Source organism: Poromitra crassiceps (genome assembly GCF_964638095.1).
Source record: "Poromitra crassiceps genome assembly, chromosome: 15".
Lineage (NCBI taxonomy): Eukaryota > Metazoa > Chordata > Actinopteri > Beryciformes > Melamphaidae > Poromitra > Poromitra crassiceps.
In genome coordinates, this window is record NC_139634.1 from 23,655,184 (window position 1) to 23,670,684 (window position 15,501).

General features: G+C 45.4%; 1 pseudogene across 1 annotated transcript; it reads right to left on the bottom strand.

The window, feature by feature from the left end:
- Positions 1 to 12,400: 12,400 nt before the first annotated feature.
- On the bottom strand, positions 12,401 to 13,567 carry LOC310790130 (adiponectin receptor protein 2 pseudogene; annotated as a pseudogene). The gene has a single exon. The product of its transcript is annotated as an adiponectin receptor protein 2 pseudogene (transcript).
- Positions 13,568 to 15,501: the final 1,934 nt, after the last annotated feature.

Here is a 15,501-nt window from a genome sequence, read left to right on the forward strand (position 1 = left end):
GCATATTAAGCGGGCGGACCACCAAAACTTCAAGAGATAGAGAGATAAATGCAGTCTGTCTAATGTTACGTTGCACCAATCTCAGTTAAGTAAACAAATTAAGATAGACGGGGACCACCATTCCTGTAGGTGATGCTCTCACAGCTCACATGACTCGGGAGAAATATTTATGTTTGGGGAGCTAACGCCCGTGGCTAGTGGCTAAGCTACATAGCTAACGGTAAACAATGGCAGATAGACCAAAACTAAGCAATCTCTTTCCAACCAAAAAACACCTACAGAAAGGACGACCAGGGAGTTGTTCAAGATGACGGCTCTCCAATCTGCAAAACCTGCCAGAAAGCTTCAACACCTCCAACCTACTTCAACAACCGTCATCACCATTCAGCTTTACACGCCGAACTAGTGAAGGTAATGCACTAAGTAGCTGAGCAAAATAACATTAGATGATACAAAATTATTATTAATAATAATAATAATAATAATAATACTACAACTAAAAGGCATGGATGACAGTTGATAACACTAAAGTTTATTACCCACATTCGTTATATTTCCCCTAAAGAAAAAAAAAATACACTGGACAAAAAAAGCCTTGCAGACAGATCCTACAGCCTTTGACTGTTTTGTTCCAAAGGGAAATACCGCCATGAATATTTAAACGAAAGAGGTAGCTGAGATTTCATTCCAAAGAGAGATACAGTCAGACTTTGTTTATTTTTATTTATTATTTTGGACTGTAATATTTTGGTTACTGTTTTATTTGTCTTCCGAAAGGCAGCAACTGTTGAAAATGGTGGGGAAAATACAATAAAACCTCTATTTAAAGAATGCTCATGTGATTTTTATACATCCATAATAATAATGGTTCCAAGACTGCTTGCCTAGCAGCAAGCACAATAATAATGGGACACATTAGCCTATAGGCTACTGCTGCCATTTCCATTGTGTGAAAGAGAAAGATAAGTGGGGGGGGAAAGAGTCAGAGAGAGAAAGTTAAAACAAGCATGAATTCGCAATAGCTGAGACCACATATGCAAATTTCCCAAATGCAGCATGGCAGGGGGAGCCCACCCTACTATGCCTCTGCCACCATGCATTTCGACCCCCCCCCCTTGTGCGTGTGTGTGTGTTTGTGAAGCTATCAGTTTGTAGCATGAACACAAACACACACCTTCACACACACACACACACACACACACACACACACACACACACACACACACACACATGCGTACACATACACACACACACACACTTGACCTCCATGCAGGGCCGTAACCAGCGATTTCGGGCCCCATGAAAGGATATCACATCGGGCCCACGGATGCCGCCGTCCAAAGGGCGGCGGCGGAAAATTTTGGCCATTTGAAGCCCAATTTAGAGGAATATCTCATTTTAAATCAGAGTTCCCCAAACTTTTGAGTAGCCAGTCAGATTGAAAAAGTAGCCGGATCATGTTCGCGGCGTTTGTTCCAGTGGTCCTTTTCCCAATTAATAAACAAACCTCAAATATGTATCGATGAGTGTGACAATCTCCCTGCAGGGCTTGACATTTGCTTTTTTGGCCACCTGCCAATATGGCTGCTAGAAGTTACCAGAATATGAGTGGGTTAATTTAATTTAAGTGGCCCGGGATTCTCAAAGCCTGTGTTGAGGGTCACATGAACAAAAATGCACTCTTGAAGCTAAATAAATCCAAAAAACCAACAAGTTAATTATTTACCTTTTTTACTTCAATGTAGAACAGTAATTTCTTTCACATGAGATTACTTTTAGCCTTTTAGTCATAAAGATTATTGAAAGATATTCCATATTCCAGACTGAAATGTTATAACAGAAGTAGAGTATTGGCCAGAATGACATGAACATTTGGACACTTATTCAGCGGGTATCTTGTATGTTGCGTTCAGGTGCACAGTAAAAAAAATAAAATAAAAAAAATTGGGCGCCTGTCAGTCAAGGGCCCTTGGAATCGTCCACACTTTCCCCCCCCTGGCTACGGCCCTGCCTCCATGCCCAATTGTTTGCCTCTAAGGGCGAATACTGTGCCTGCTAAAGGGTGGTGAACTTCTTGTGGACAAAGGGACAGAGTGACTTATAGAGCTGAATATAAATATATATAAATACCAGCAGTTCAAAATATTTGAATTTGAATTTGAATGGATCTTTGTCAGGTCAAAAAATGCTTTCATTTGACATGTCACCCATGGGCACTTACAAAAATGAGAATAAAAGAGATGAAACAAACCCTGCATGCCACGCCACTGCGATTAATGATGAGATTATGAGTGCATGCCACGCCACTGTGATTAATGATGAGATTATGAGCAAAGTTGAATTCTGAAAGGCTCTCCGGCAGGTCAAACACTTTTGTTCTGTACGTCATTCATTTTTCTATTCTCTCTTTTTCACCACGCGACCGAGAACTCAGAACCAGACGGCACCGAACACTTTTCAAAACCCGCCTTCGATTAGTGTCATTCATTTCACATTCATTTTTTTCAGTCAAAAACTGTCAATGCAGCCCCCGATCTTTATCTGTTGTTTTGAAAAATGGCAAAATGGTTTTCACTTTTTCTTTTTTGGAGAGAACTTTTCAGAAGTTCGGCAGCCATTCATTCCGCCTATTTACATCGGTTTGGCTGCGGTTGTATAGAGCCAGACTGCATGGCCTAAAGAAAGCTTTTAATCTTAATGTCCTATGTGAGCATTCATGCTAAAGTGTGTGTGTGTGTGTGTGTGTTTGTAAGTGTGTGTGTGTTTGTAAGTGTGTGTGTGTGTGTGTGTGTGTGTGTGTGCTTCTACACATGAATGGATTTGTGTTATGCTTGCAAATGCACGGGTTCGAGCGCTTTTGTGCATGTTGACATTGTGTGGTGTGTGTGTGTGTGTGTGTGTGTGTGCATAGTATTTAAAAGACCATTTTTATTTGACTGCCTGGTGATTTATGCCACCACATTCATATTCAAAGTGCTGCTCTTTGGTCTGTGTAACCACTCAACCATTCTGCTATCTTCCAGATGCAGCGACACTATAAAGTTTAGGGTTTTACTATTGAATCTCTTTCACCGCCGTAACAAGCTTAGGCTGACAGTAGTCAGCAAAAAACCTTGTTGAGACAGAGAGAGGGAGAGAGAAAAGATTAGAATTACAGCTTTCATGTTTTCTTTTCTTTCACTTTTTCTTTTGGCTGAGATTTTCTCACTCAGTTTGGCTCATATTGAGGCTACTCTCCACTGTGCTCTATTCTCTTTGCTCCTCGCTTTTCTTCTTAAAACCCTCTGGGGTCTAAGCCATTTTCCCCCTATTTTTGGTCTGTCTGGTCTCCTTGTGTAATAATGCTTGCATAACCTAAACCCTGTAAGGCACAATCAAGTCATATAGGCCTACATCTTTTTTACAGGACAACCTGGACTATCATAAATGGCCCGCATTTATATAGCGCTTTTATCCAAAGCGCTTTACAATCAGTAGGTACATTCACCCATTCATACACCGATGGAGGCAGGCTACCACACAGGGTGCTGGCACACCATCAGGAGCAATTTGGGGTTCAGTATCTTGCCCAAGGACACCTCGACATGCAGACTGGAGGAGCCGGGAATCTAACCACCGACCTCTTTTATCCAAAGCGATTAGTGGACGACCCACTCTACCTCCTGAGCCACAGCCGCCCCATAATCTGTATGCTGCAATGATGTCGCATGAATGTATAGATTGTTGTATGACCATAAAGACAAGAAAAAACTGCAGAAATTGAATCTCACAGAAATGTATTCAAATCACACAGAGAACAATAATAATAATAATAATAATACAGGTTTTTGGCAATTGAAAATTGTTCTCCAAGTCTTAGTAAACATGGAGAAAAAAAAACATAACTTGTGTTAAGATGCAATATGACGGCAGATCACATGCCAGTTGATATGAACAGCTCGTTATATTCTGCCATGATGTCATTTAGGTGCGCTATTGGTCAATGGTCAGCCTACAGTAGCTGTGACTCAGAGCTAGTTTGCCTGGGTGAATGAAGAATAATTTAGGTTCGCGGGTGTGAAAAAGTTTGAGCTGTCATCATTGGCTGACCGTGTTAGAGGGCGGGCTTGTGGCGTCATTCCCAGAAGGAAGTGAAAGACTTTCTCAGAAACTTTTGAGGGAGGACTCGTGCGTTTGTGAGAGGAGCGGTGGGGGAGGAGCACACGCACCTGCAGACTTAATACTTTGCCCTGTGAGGATGGAATGGAACTATGCATCATTGGCCCATTTACCTGAGATACAAATGTTTAGGGGGGCATCTTTGACACTTTATTGTATGCCTAAATTATATTTTATAGTCTTCTTATTCTCCCTATGTCTCTATGTTTATATTTTCCCTACCTGAGTGTGAGCAACTGCAGTACTCAACTTCCCCTGGGCGATCGATAAAGTTTTCTGATTCTGATTCCCTGGACCCTTTTGAAGTCTGTTTTGGATGTTGTGGCAACGGCCCAACGCATCCCAGCACGAGCTGTGGGCCGGGCGGTCGCACCAGAGGGACCGGGCATGGCAGAGCAGCACAGCTGGCGGTGCATAGGGACAGCAAATCAACCCAGAGAGCTACGGTGGTGATGAGTCTCACTCTTGAGTCACCCTCTTTGCAAAACACAGTGATGCTATTGTTAAACTCATGACAGTTCAAACCATCAAAATGCATGTTGTTCATCAACAACTATTTGCACTTTTTTCACCTAATAGGTTATCAGTCTCTTGCATCAAAGCAGTTCCTATCTGCAATGAATAGGGCGATAACTATCCACTATCTATATAATCTTTGGTGTTCCCAATGAAAAGCTACCCCCTTAGGGGAAAATACAGACCCTGATTGGATGGCAGAGCCTGTCAGTCAAAGACAGGGCCTGTGATTGGTCCAAAGAAAATAGTTAATAGGCTATAAAGCAGCTTGTTGCTGCTAGCATTAGCCACTGCTAGCAAGCGGGCGATCAATTCGAAAGAACATAGTTCCTACATGAAACTGCTCACAACAAGACTACCGTATATTGAGTAACCGGGTCATGATTTGGTAAGAGGAAAAATATGTTGTTTTGTTGTTGTTGTTGATTTTTGGGGGGTGAACTGTCCTTTTAATTTCATCTTCTAATCTATCTATCGCTATCTCAATCATTCTTGACCCGTCTCTTTTTTCCCTCGCTCTTGAACTCAAGTGCCTCTTTTTAATTAATGTTTTTTTGTTTACAAGGATAACAGAGTGAAGTGGACCTCCACTCTATTCAGCACCAGTTCCTATTTAAGTGGACCTCCACTCTATTCAGCACCACTTCCTTTAGACTGAAGTGGACCTCCATTCTATTCAGCACCAGTTCCTTTTCAAGGAGAACAGAGTGAAGTGGACCTCCACTCTATTCAGCACCAGTTCCTTTAGACTGACGTGGACCTCCACTCTATTCAGCACCAGTTCCTACTGAAGTGGACCTCCACTTTATTCAGCACCAGTTCCTTTTCAAGGATAACAGAGTGAGGTGGACCTCCGCTCTATTCAGCACCAGTTCATTTTCAAGGATAACAGACTGAAGTGGACTTCCACTCTATTCAGCACCAGTTCCTTTTCAAGTAGAGGAGGAATTTCTCCCCATGACCTGTGTGGGAAAGACAGAGCAAGGCCATTCACAGAGCGCTTTTAACAAGACTCCACTGAAAGAGAGGCTCGCCTTTCTGTCCTTCTCTTTCTCCGTTTTCTGTCTTTCATTTTTCTTTCTTTCGTTCTTTCTTCTATGGTGCTCCTTCATTCAGCGCGGGGCCTCTTTATAATGCCCACTCCTCGTCTCCCAAGCTTGCGCTCTCTGTCTCTCTGAATGAGGGGCCGCCTTCCTCTCTTCCTTTTCTTAGTCAGTGACTGGCTTTTGTACTTCGGACTGCTCTGGCGCCTACAATAACTCTGGCCACAAAATATCTACCTCACCAAATCATTTCATCTGGCATCGAGTCTTTGAATCGTATTTTTCTTAAAGCAAGCAGTGGTGGAAAAAGAACTTGAAGTACTGTAGCATTACCAGAATGGAAAAATACAATGTAAATGTTCTGCGTTCAAAAGTTAACTTAAAGGAGAATTCCAGTTTTTTACAATCTGGACCTTATTTCCAGCTTCAATTATGATTTTTAAAACACCCTGATAAGTTCTGTTTGATATCCATGCACTGAAACGATAATATGATTTGAGCTGCAACCTGGAAACGAGGAATATGGGGCATATGTAATGCGTGTATTTACGTCTTGTAAATAGCTTATTTTCTGACACACAATGACTCCTATCCTTATCATAGAGCCAATGAGAAAATGGATGATGTGTTTACCTTGGTGCAGCATGTTCACCCTGGCTCTGCTGTCCATCACATTGGTAGAGGTACAGTAGAAGCTCCCGTTCCCCCCGCTCCTCAGTTTGTAATCCATATGGTGTTAGTCTGGACCGGCTCCAATAAATATGGGCAGCCATTGAATTCAAATACGTCGTCAGATGGTGTTTACCGTGCTATGCTACAGATCGACTGCTCTGAGTGCTCAAGCCACCCTGCAAGTCCCCGGATGTGCTTTCAACTCGCCTGTTCAGAGACATAATTGGAGTAAACTCTAATAATGCAAGATATTTTATGAGTTTATCATATGTTTCGCATGTAAAACCTTATTCTGCAAAAATAACAACCTTCAACTGTCAGATAAATGTGGGAAGGAAAAAAGTACAAGATTTACCTTTGAGCCAATGCAGGTGGCTAAATTTGTTGAAGACTTTATTAAAAATAGACTACTAAGATACTAGTATAATCAAATATTACAGTTCATAAGCTAATTATTTCTCTGTTTTGATATGATCTTTGTTGCACTGCCATGTACTGTAATATTATCTTTTAAGTCATGGTGATAGAGAGAAAAAGAAGCTGTGCATGAGCAGCTACAAAAAGTAAAGATTCGCTGCCAAACTTAGAAATCGACTGTTCATTCTCCAGAGTTGAACAGCGCTAACTTTGGAGCAAATATTGTTTGATACTGTAGTAATTTTCTCTCTCCTCTCGCCTGATCTGTGATTTTCAGGACTTGCAGTTGTGGGAGCAGTTGTGGGAGCAGCACATACCACTGATCAAATGATTTTACTATTGCAATTCAAAAGAGAATAATTTAACATCTGCCTCCATCTTCTGCTTTTACCTCTTTTACCAATCTTTCTTTCTTTTCCCTCAAACTAGTTTATCTCTCTCTCCTTTTTGGTCTCAGTCTCTTTTGTTCTGTCTCTCTCCCTCTCTCTGCTGACATCTACATATCTTTGATTTCAGCGAACATCAGGACATGCCAAGACACTGCTCGGATGAAAAATGGAACCACTGAGCTCTTATATAATGTCACACGCTGGGTTAGCCTGCATAACGAGCCTCTATAGGGATTTCAGTATGGCAATGCTTTTTCAAAGACATGGGGTCAGACCCCAAGATAGATTCTATGTACATTAAAGGAGCATTAATGACATTAATGATGATAATTAAGGACCTTTACTGACTTCTATGAGTGACCAGTGGAAAATCTGAAATAATATTGCTTTGTCATTTGTTTCTTGGGTTTGAGATCAAGGCCTTTTAGCCTATAGCTGAAATGTGTTTGACTTGCTTTCATAGTCTGTAAACTCCAGAAATCAACCTGTGCACATTTCGTGCTATGGGTCAGTAAAAATAGTATTGTCCCTTTAAAGTCAGGCTGAAATGAAAAATGACTTTTTTTCTATTTTAGATCACATCCCTGGGTATTCAGTGCACCTTTTTAATAATGTATGCAACACACACACACACACACACACACACACACACACACACACACCAAATGTCTTTAGTTTTTAAAAATGTTTCACATCCAAAGTTCAATTTCAGGATTCCATTCATAACTGTAATCTACGGTATGCTGACATCATTCAGTACTATCATAGTACATCAGTGATGTCACTCGAGCAATTGTTGTATTTAGTTACACTCGAGCAATTGTGACATCACTGATGTCATAAACATTGTGACATCATTGTGATGTCATCAGTGAGTGATGTCATCAGTGATGCAAAGTTGGGTAATTGTGCGCTGCGCATGCCAATAGAGCAGGCGAGGCCATGCAGCACTGCAGCAGCCGAGCTGCATGGCCAGCTCGGTGGGCCTAGGAATAGCGAGATGCCTATACCTAAAATGATCATACTCAAAGTGCAATGAATCAACACACATTAGAAACTGTTAAATCAAGTTCTAAGACATTAAATACCCCCCCCCCCACACACACACACACATGCAAATGATGCAGAAACACAATGCTAGAACACAGTTCTGAAGATATTGTGGGCAAAAACAGAAGGCACAACATAATTGGCAGAGGTAAGACATTTTAAGAGCCTTAGCAGGATCGGTTGTCACTATGGGCCCTATTTTCATGCTGCCAATAAGGCAATAATGCAAATAAAGGATAAGCTGTACTTATGTGTCAAAGTGTTGGTGTCGCTACGCCGTAGGTGCCTATGGCTGTGCAAATGTTTTACTGGGGGTACACAGCAGGCTATTTCAGAACGCGGCTTCAACAGTGCCTTTGATGACCACAGCCGAGCGGACACCGGACAGACGATGAATCCCGATAGGATTAATCAGCTCATTGAAAGCCTGGAGCAAGTAAACCCGGGTTGTGCACAAGTAAATCAGAATTGGGCGCAAGTAAATCCGGATTTGGCACAAGTAAATCCAGATTGGGTTCAGGAGTTTCTGGCCATCCCCGGCATCATCCTGGGGATGTCACATTCTAGATACGCTGCTGGACGGAGATGTGTCCGGGGCTCAGCGTGTCGCCTCGATTGCCAGGCTAGAGATCCCAGTGGCAAGCAGTGACCCCAGCTGTCCAACTGGCTGTGGATCTTCTCCATCTCAGGATCAGGGTGATGACCTTGGAGACCATCGGCCTCATCTGCTAGGACCCGAGGGTACAGATGCGGCATATGAACCCGCTCCGCTGCCTCTGATGGCCCAGGAGAAGCTGTTCGCTCTGAAGGAGAATCGTTGGTTTTGCAATTTTATCTATATAAATCCATCCTTGGTTTAATTCCATCGTACCTCTGTAGTTATATTTCTAGATCCCACAGTAATGACGGTTTACGCTTAAACGACTATTACTATATTAGTCCGCATTGATCTTGGCAAACATGCTTTCATGTATTCTGCACAGCCACGAAGTCACTTCAGAGCAACCTAAATCTGAAGGAACTTGTTCCACTTTCAAAGATCTAATGAGAGACTTGTAAGCAGATTAGTTTCATAGTTTGCATGTTTTATATGAATGTTGTAATTGCCTTTGCTTGTTTTATCATCATCATATCATCATTCATTCATACATAAAATTGCCAAAGTGGCATCTGCCTTTCTCTCTGTCTCTCTGTCATGATTTTGGTCACTTTTTTGGTCCCACATTGTGAGATTTGCGATGATTTTGGTCATAATGATGTCACTGATGCGCAGTGGCCGAGCTGTGTATGCTGCTTTCTGTCTGGCTGGCTGCGATTTTGGTCACGTTTTTGGTCCCACATTGTGAGATTTGTGATAATTTTGGTCAGTAGGCTAATGATGTCACTGATGATGTCACAATGTCTGCGACATCATCATGTCTGTGACATCATCACTCGAGCAATTGTACTCACTGACGTCTAGTTGCATAAGGCTGCCGCTGATTCGTCGAGCCGGCATGGTTCGGCCAATCATCCTAACTGCCTGTGCATGACAAGATGGATTACGTCGAGAGAATCTCTTTTGATCTCGCGAAGTTATCCATCTTGCAAGCAAGGTTAATGGGAATAGGCTTTTATAGTAATATATATTAACAGAAATCACACTGGAGCCAGGTGCTCGAGCTATGAGAAGAAGTGAGGGGCCAGCTGCACATGGCTATATTTCAGCTAAAAACAGGGTGTAAATGACATATGTTTATGTCATCTCTGCATCTTTATACCCAGTGAGCAGTATGGAAGCATTTTATATATTTTTTCTGTTTTTTACGTTTTTGCTTGCGACCCCATTCACAGTCAGCAGACAGCTCTACTTGCTTGAGGTGGCCAGTCTGCATTTCTCCAAACTGGGACCGCACCGGCTGCTTTCTACTGCATGTAATACACTGACTGTCAGCAAGTACCTCATCAACCCACATAAAAAAATCTGAACTATCCCTTTAATTCTGCGGAATACTGGCGCAACCCTCCACCGTCTGCACCATTTCTACAGTACAAGCAGAATACCCGTGCAGTGTATCAAGTATGCTGCCTTCTATGCTATTCTCTGCTTTGAGACTGCTGCATGACATGGCCAAGATTCAACACGATCACATGTAAAATGGCATAGCTGTGCCGAACACAATTTTGCTCACTCACAGACACGGTATTATTATTATTATTATAGGATTTCAAAACAGACTATTGTAGCTACCACGTTAGTGGGTATACTGGTGGTGGCATTTGTGTGGTTACAGAATGATAAATAAATAAGAATCCCGGGTGGCACGGTGGCTCAGTGGTTAGCACTGTCACCTCACAGCAAGCTGGTAGTAGGTTCGAATCTCCACCCCAGTCCTTTCTGTGTGGAGTTTGCATGTTTTCCCTGTTTGTGTGGGTATCCTCCGGGTGCTCCGGTTTCCTCACCAGTCCAAAGATATACTGGGCCCTCCCTATCTTGGTACAGGTGCTTGCGCACCTGTTTGCGTGCCTTAATGCGTGTCTTATGTGAACGATAGCCACAGCCATGCCATTCTATGTGCGATCGGGCTGAAACTTCCAGGAAGTGTAAAGAGCACCCCTGCGCGTGACCTAACGGAGGCAGATTTCTGAATTACGTAATTAGGGCAGATTAATTACCGATTGAGAAACTTGGCCGAGGTGCACAATGGGATAATACTGTATCATCAGTGATGATGTCATCAGTGATGTCATCCTTCCTGGCTGAGGCTATTTAAAGTTCATGATGATGTCATCAGTGATGATGTCATGTTCCAGACCAGCGGGGCCTAACTCCCACGGGTCCACTAGGTATGTCTAGAACAGTATGACATCATCGTCGATCTGGCCACTTTCTTTCACAGATGGACATACAGATGGAGGAGGGATGGACATACGGAAAGACCCGTGGCCACGTCATAAAAAATGTCTATTGTGTATATTTTTTGTTGGTGTAGAAATGAAAGGAAAGGAGAGAGTTGGATCTCAGGTTGGCCCAGCAAGTCACTGGAGCCATTTATTTCCTAATCTCTTATTTCCCTCTCTAACTAGCTGGTGGTAGCTGTGCGCTCGCGTCTTCCCATCCTATCCGACGGGATCTTTGGTAGTCAGCTGGAGTATCAGGGAGGGGACTCCGAGCTGGGAGAGCAGGTGGGGCGAGTAGGAGCGAGTGAACCCGAGACCTTCAGCTCAGCTCAAAGCAGGGAGGGGCTGCGGGCTCGGCTCAGTCCACTCTCTCTTCAGCTCAGGGCAGGGAGGGGATTTTGCCTCCGGGAGAGCGAGTAGAGTTGAAACAAGTGCCAAAGTGGTTGCTTTTCTCACAGGGCTAATACAGCAATTAACTTGATATAGGGGGCGAGTCAAGTCAGACGATGACTCGCACCTCCCGAGTCAGTGAAACAAGTCTTGAGTTTCGAACGTTTCGTGACTCATTCGTGATTCGATTTTAAACGATTTTTAAACGATTAAACGATTAAAGACGGACAAGCCCGTCTTTTATTGTCACACGATCACACATCAACACATGCATGGCCACAAACACACTCATGCTGACGGTGGCCGGTGAAATTTGTCCTCTGCATTTAACCCATCCTGGCTTGTCCTTTCCTCCAGGGGGCAGGCCAGGAGCAGTGGTCGCTTTCTCGTACAGCGCCCGGGGACCAACTTCGGATGTTGTCGTCACTGGTCGGATGACGATGACGATCTGATCTTCTGCATGTTTTTAATGGGGGGGTTATGTACGGAGGAACCCCCTGGGGGGAGCACGGGGAGAACATGCAAACTCCACACAGACAGAAAGGCCCTTACGACGAGATACCCCACCTGGGCAGTGGGCACTGAAGATATGGGGGGGAACACAACCACAGCGCCCACAGTGTCCCAGGCGAGAATCGAACTCAGGACCTTCTGACTGTGAGGCGACAGCTCTACCACTGAGCCACCGTGCCCCACTCATGACTCGCCCATCACAACCGTCCTAGGTTTGACACACAGACACACACACAAGCCACTTCAGTCTTCGCTTGAGGCAGAGCGGCTGTTCTTCCATGTCTTAGTTTGTGTTTGTGTGTCGTGTGTAATTCTGTGTATATTTGAATCATTGTTGAATCATCAATGTGTGTGTGTGTGTGTGTGTGTGTGTTAGAGTGCACCGCCCTCGGCGCAGCCCCCTCCGGCCATGGCGCGAAACTCCTGCAGGTTGGAGACGCTGTGGAAATGAACGAAAGCCGCGGCCACAACCAGGATGTGGAACAACTGGTGGGAATGGAACCAGATGTCACACTTGCCGGGGAAGAACCTCTCGGGGATGCGGAGGGTGTACAGACAGGCTCCGGTGATGTAGAGTGTGCCCATGAGCGCCAGCCAGCCCACCTGACCCATGGTGGTCGCTCGGATCTCGTCTCTCTGGTCCTCGCTGAAGATGAAGTGCAGCGTGGGCACCACACTACTCAGACCCAAAGCTACAAATACACCAGCTCTGACTCTTCTGTACTGTGGCATGCAGAAGAACTCACACTGGGAGACAAAGATGGCCGCCAGTCCCAGTACACACACCACTGTCAGGTAGATGACACAGGGCTGAGGGGAGCAGTAGAAGGAGTAATAGAGCCAGGGGACGAACGAGCCCACGGTCAGTAAGGCTATCCCACTGTAGTCCAGCTTGGAAAAGACTCTGGCCGTGCCCTCAGAGTGGCAGTAGACGGTGTGGAAGAGCCAGGAGAAGCAGAGGCAGAGGACGGCTCCCAGGAAAAACATCCCAATCACAAGCTTCTCCTGAAGCGGAGCCACGAATGACATGTTGGGCCGGAACATGAACATCAACCCCAGACACAGGAAGAACAGACAGCCTAGCAGGTGTGTCCAGATGTTTCCCGTCTCGGTGTGGATTTTGAAGATGCTCTTGAAGCAGGCACTGAACGATGGCATCGGAGGCCTGTGGCCGTGAAGCAGGTATTCGTTGTCTTTCAGCCAATTAGGGAGCATATCGTGGGGGAAGACGGTCCCCACCTTGTGTACAAACTCTTCCATCCTCTCTATGGCAGTGGGAGACAGCTCCTCATCCTGCTCTCCTTCTCTCCCTTCTCCATCCTCTTCAGTTTTTCCTATCACTATCTCATCACACTCTGGGATGTTCCCTTTGTGTGTGGGGCAGCCTGTGCTGAAGTGACTGGTTGAAGATACGTTGGTGTCTGTAAGTGTCCTATCTGAGGTCCGTTCTATGAGATTTGAAGTTCTGTGTCGCAACAGGAAGGCTGAGCCCTCGGCCACACTCACCTCTCCTCCGTCCAGCTTGAAACACTGGACCATATGCCACCGAAAACTGGACTGGACTCACCTAAGCCACCCAGAAACCTCAGCTGATGATGAGGCTCAAGCTGATCGCACTGGACTAAAAACTTGCAGAAGTTGAGCCTTGTCCAGACGCCAGAAGTGAAGTCTGCCCTTCGGGTGCTGTGTTGTAGTGTTACCAGAGAATTTATAACTTCAGCAGGGAAGGATTTCTGACATCACTGATGATGTCGCAATGTCTATCCATCCATCCATCCATCCACCAAGTGACATCATCGAGTGGAGGGCCATGACTGACATCATCACCGTTGACATCCCAATTGCTCGAGTGTGAACGTAGAATATACGCCCTCCACATTATGACATAATCTGTGGTGCAAACTCAGACAATTGTGTCTTGGTGAGAAGAGCAGGAAGAGGGAGAAACAGCAGGATGGAGGGAGAGAGAGAAGGAGAGGGAGAGGGAGAGACAGCAGGATGGAGGGAGAGAGAGAAGGACACAGAGCGGGAAGAGCTAGAGACAATAGGATGGAGGGAAAGAGATAAGGAGACAGAGCAGGAAGAGCTAGAGACAATAGGATGGAGGGAAAGAGAGAAGGAGACAGAGCAGGACGAGGGAGAGACAGTAGGATGGAGGGAGAGAGAGAAGGAGACAGAGCAGGAAGAGCAGGAGACAGCAGGATGGAGGGAGAGAGAGAAGGAGACAGAGCAGGAAGAGCTAGAGACAATAGGATGGAGGGAGAGAGAGAAAGAGACAGAGCAGGAAGAGGGAGAGACAGTAGGATGGAGTGAGAGAGAGAAGGAGACAGAGCAGGAAGAGGGAGAGACAATAGGATGGAGGGAGAGAGAGAAGGAGACAGAGCAGGAAGAGGGAGAGACAGTAGGATGGAGGGAGAGAGAGAAGGAGACAGAGCAGGAGACAGTAGGATGGAGGGAGAGAGAAGGAGACAGAGCAGGAAGAGGGAGAGACAGTAGGATGGAGGGAGAGAGAGAAGGAGACAGAGCAGGAAGAGCTAGAGACAATAGGATGGAGGGAGAGAGAGAAGGAGACAGAGCAGGAAGAGGGAGAGACAGTAGGATGGAGTGAGAGAGAGAAGGAGACAGAGCAGGAAGAGCTAGAGACAATAGGATGGAGGGAGAGAGAGAAGGAGACAGAGCAGGAAGAGGGAGAGACAGTAGGATGGAGTGAGAGAGAGAAGGAGACAGAGCAGGAAGAGGGAGAGACAATAGGATGGAGGGAGAGAGAGAAGGAGACAGAGCAGGAAGAGGGAGAGACAGTAGGATGGAGGGAGAGAGAGAAGGAGACAGAGCAGGAAGAGGGAGAGACAGTAGGATGGAGGGAGAGAGAGAAGGAGACAGAGCAGGAAGAGCAGGAGACAGTAGGATGGAGGGAGAGAGAAGGAGACAGAGCAGGAAGAGGGAGAGACAGTAGGATGGAGGGAGAGAGAGAAGGAGACAGAGCAGGAAGAGCAGGAGACAGTAGGATGGAGGGAGAGAGAAGGAGACAGAGCAGGAAGAGGGAGAGACAGTAGGATGGAGGGAGAGAGAGAAGGAGACAGAGCAGGAAGAGGGAGAGACAGTAGGATGGAGGAAGAGAGAGAAGGAGACAGAGCAGGAAGAGGGAGAGACAGTAGGATGGAGGGAGAGAGAGAAGGAGACAGAGCAGGAAGAGGGAGAGACAGCAGGATGGAGGGAGAGAGAGAAGGAGACAGAGCAGGAAGAGCAGGAGACAGTAATGTAGGATGAGGGAAGGAGACATAGCAGGAAGAGGGAGAGACAGCAGGATGGAGAGATGAGGCAGAGCAGGAAGAGGGAGAGTCAGCAGGATGGAGGGAGAGAGAGAAGGAGAGGGAGAGGGAGAGACAGCAGGATGGAGGGAGAGAGAGAAGGACACAGAGCGGGAAGAGCTAGAGACAATAGGATGGAGGGAAAGAGATAAGGAGACAGAGCAG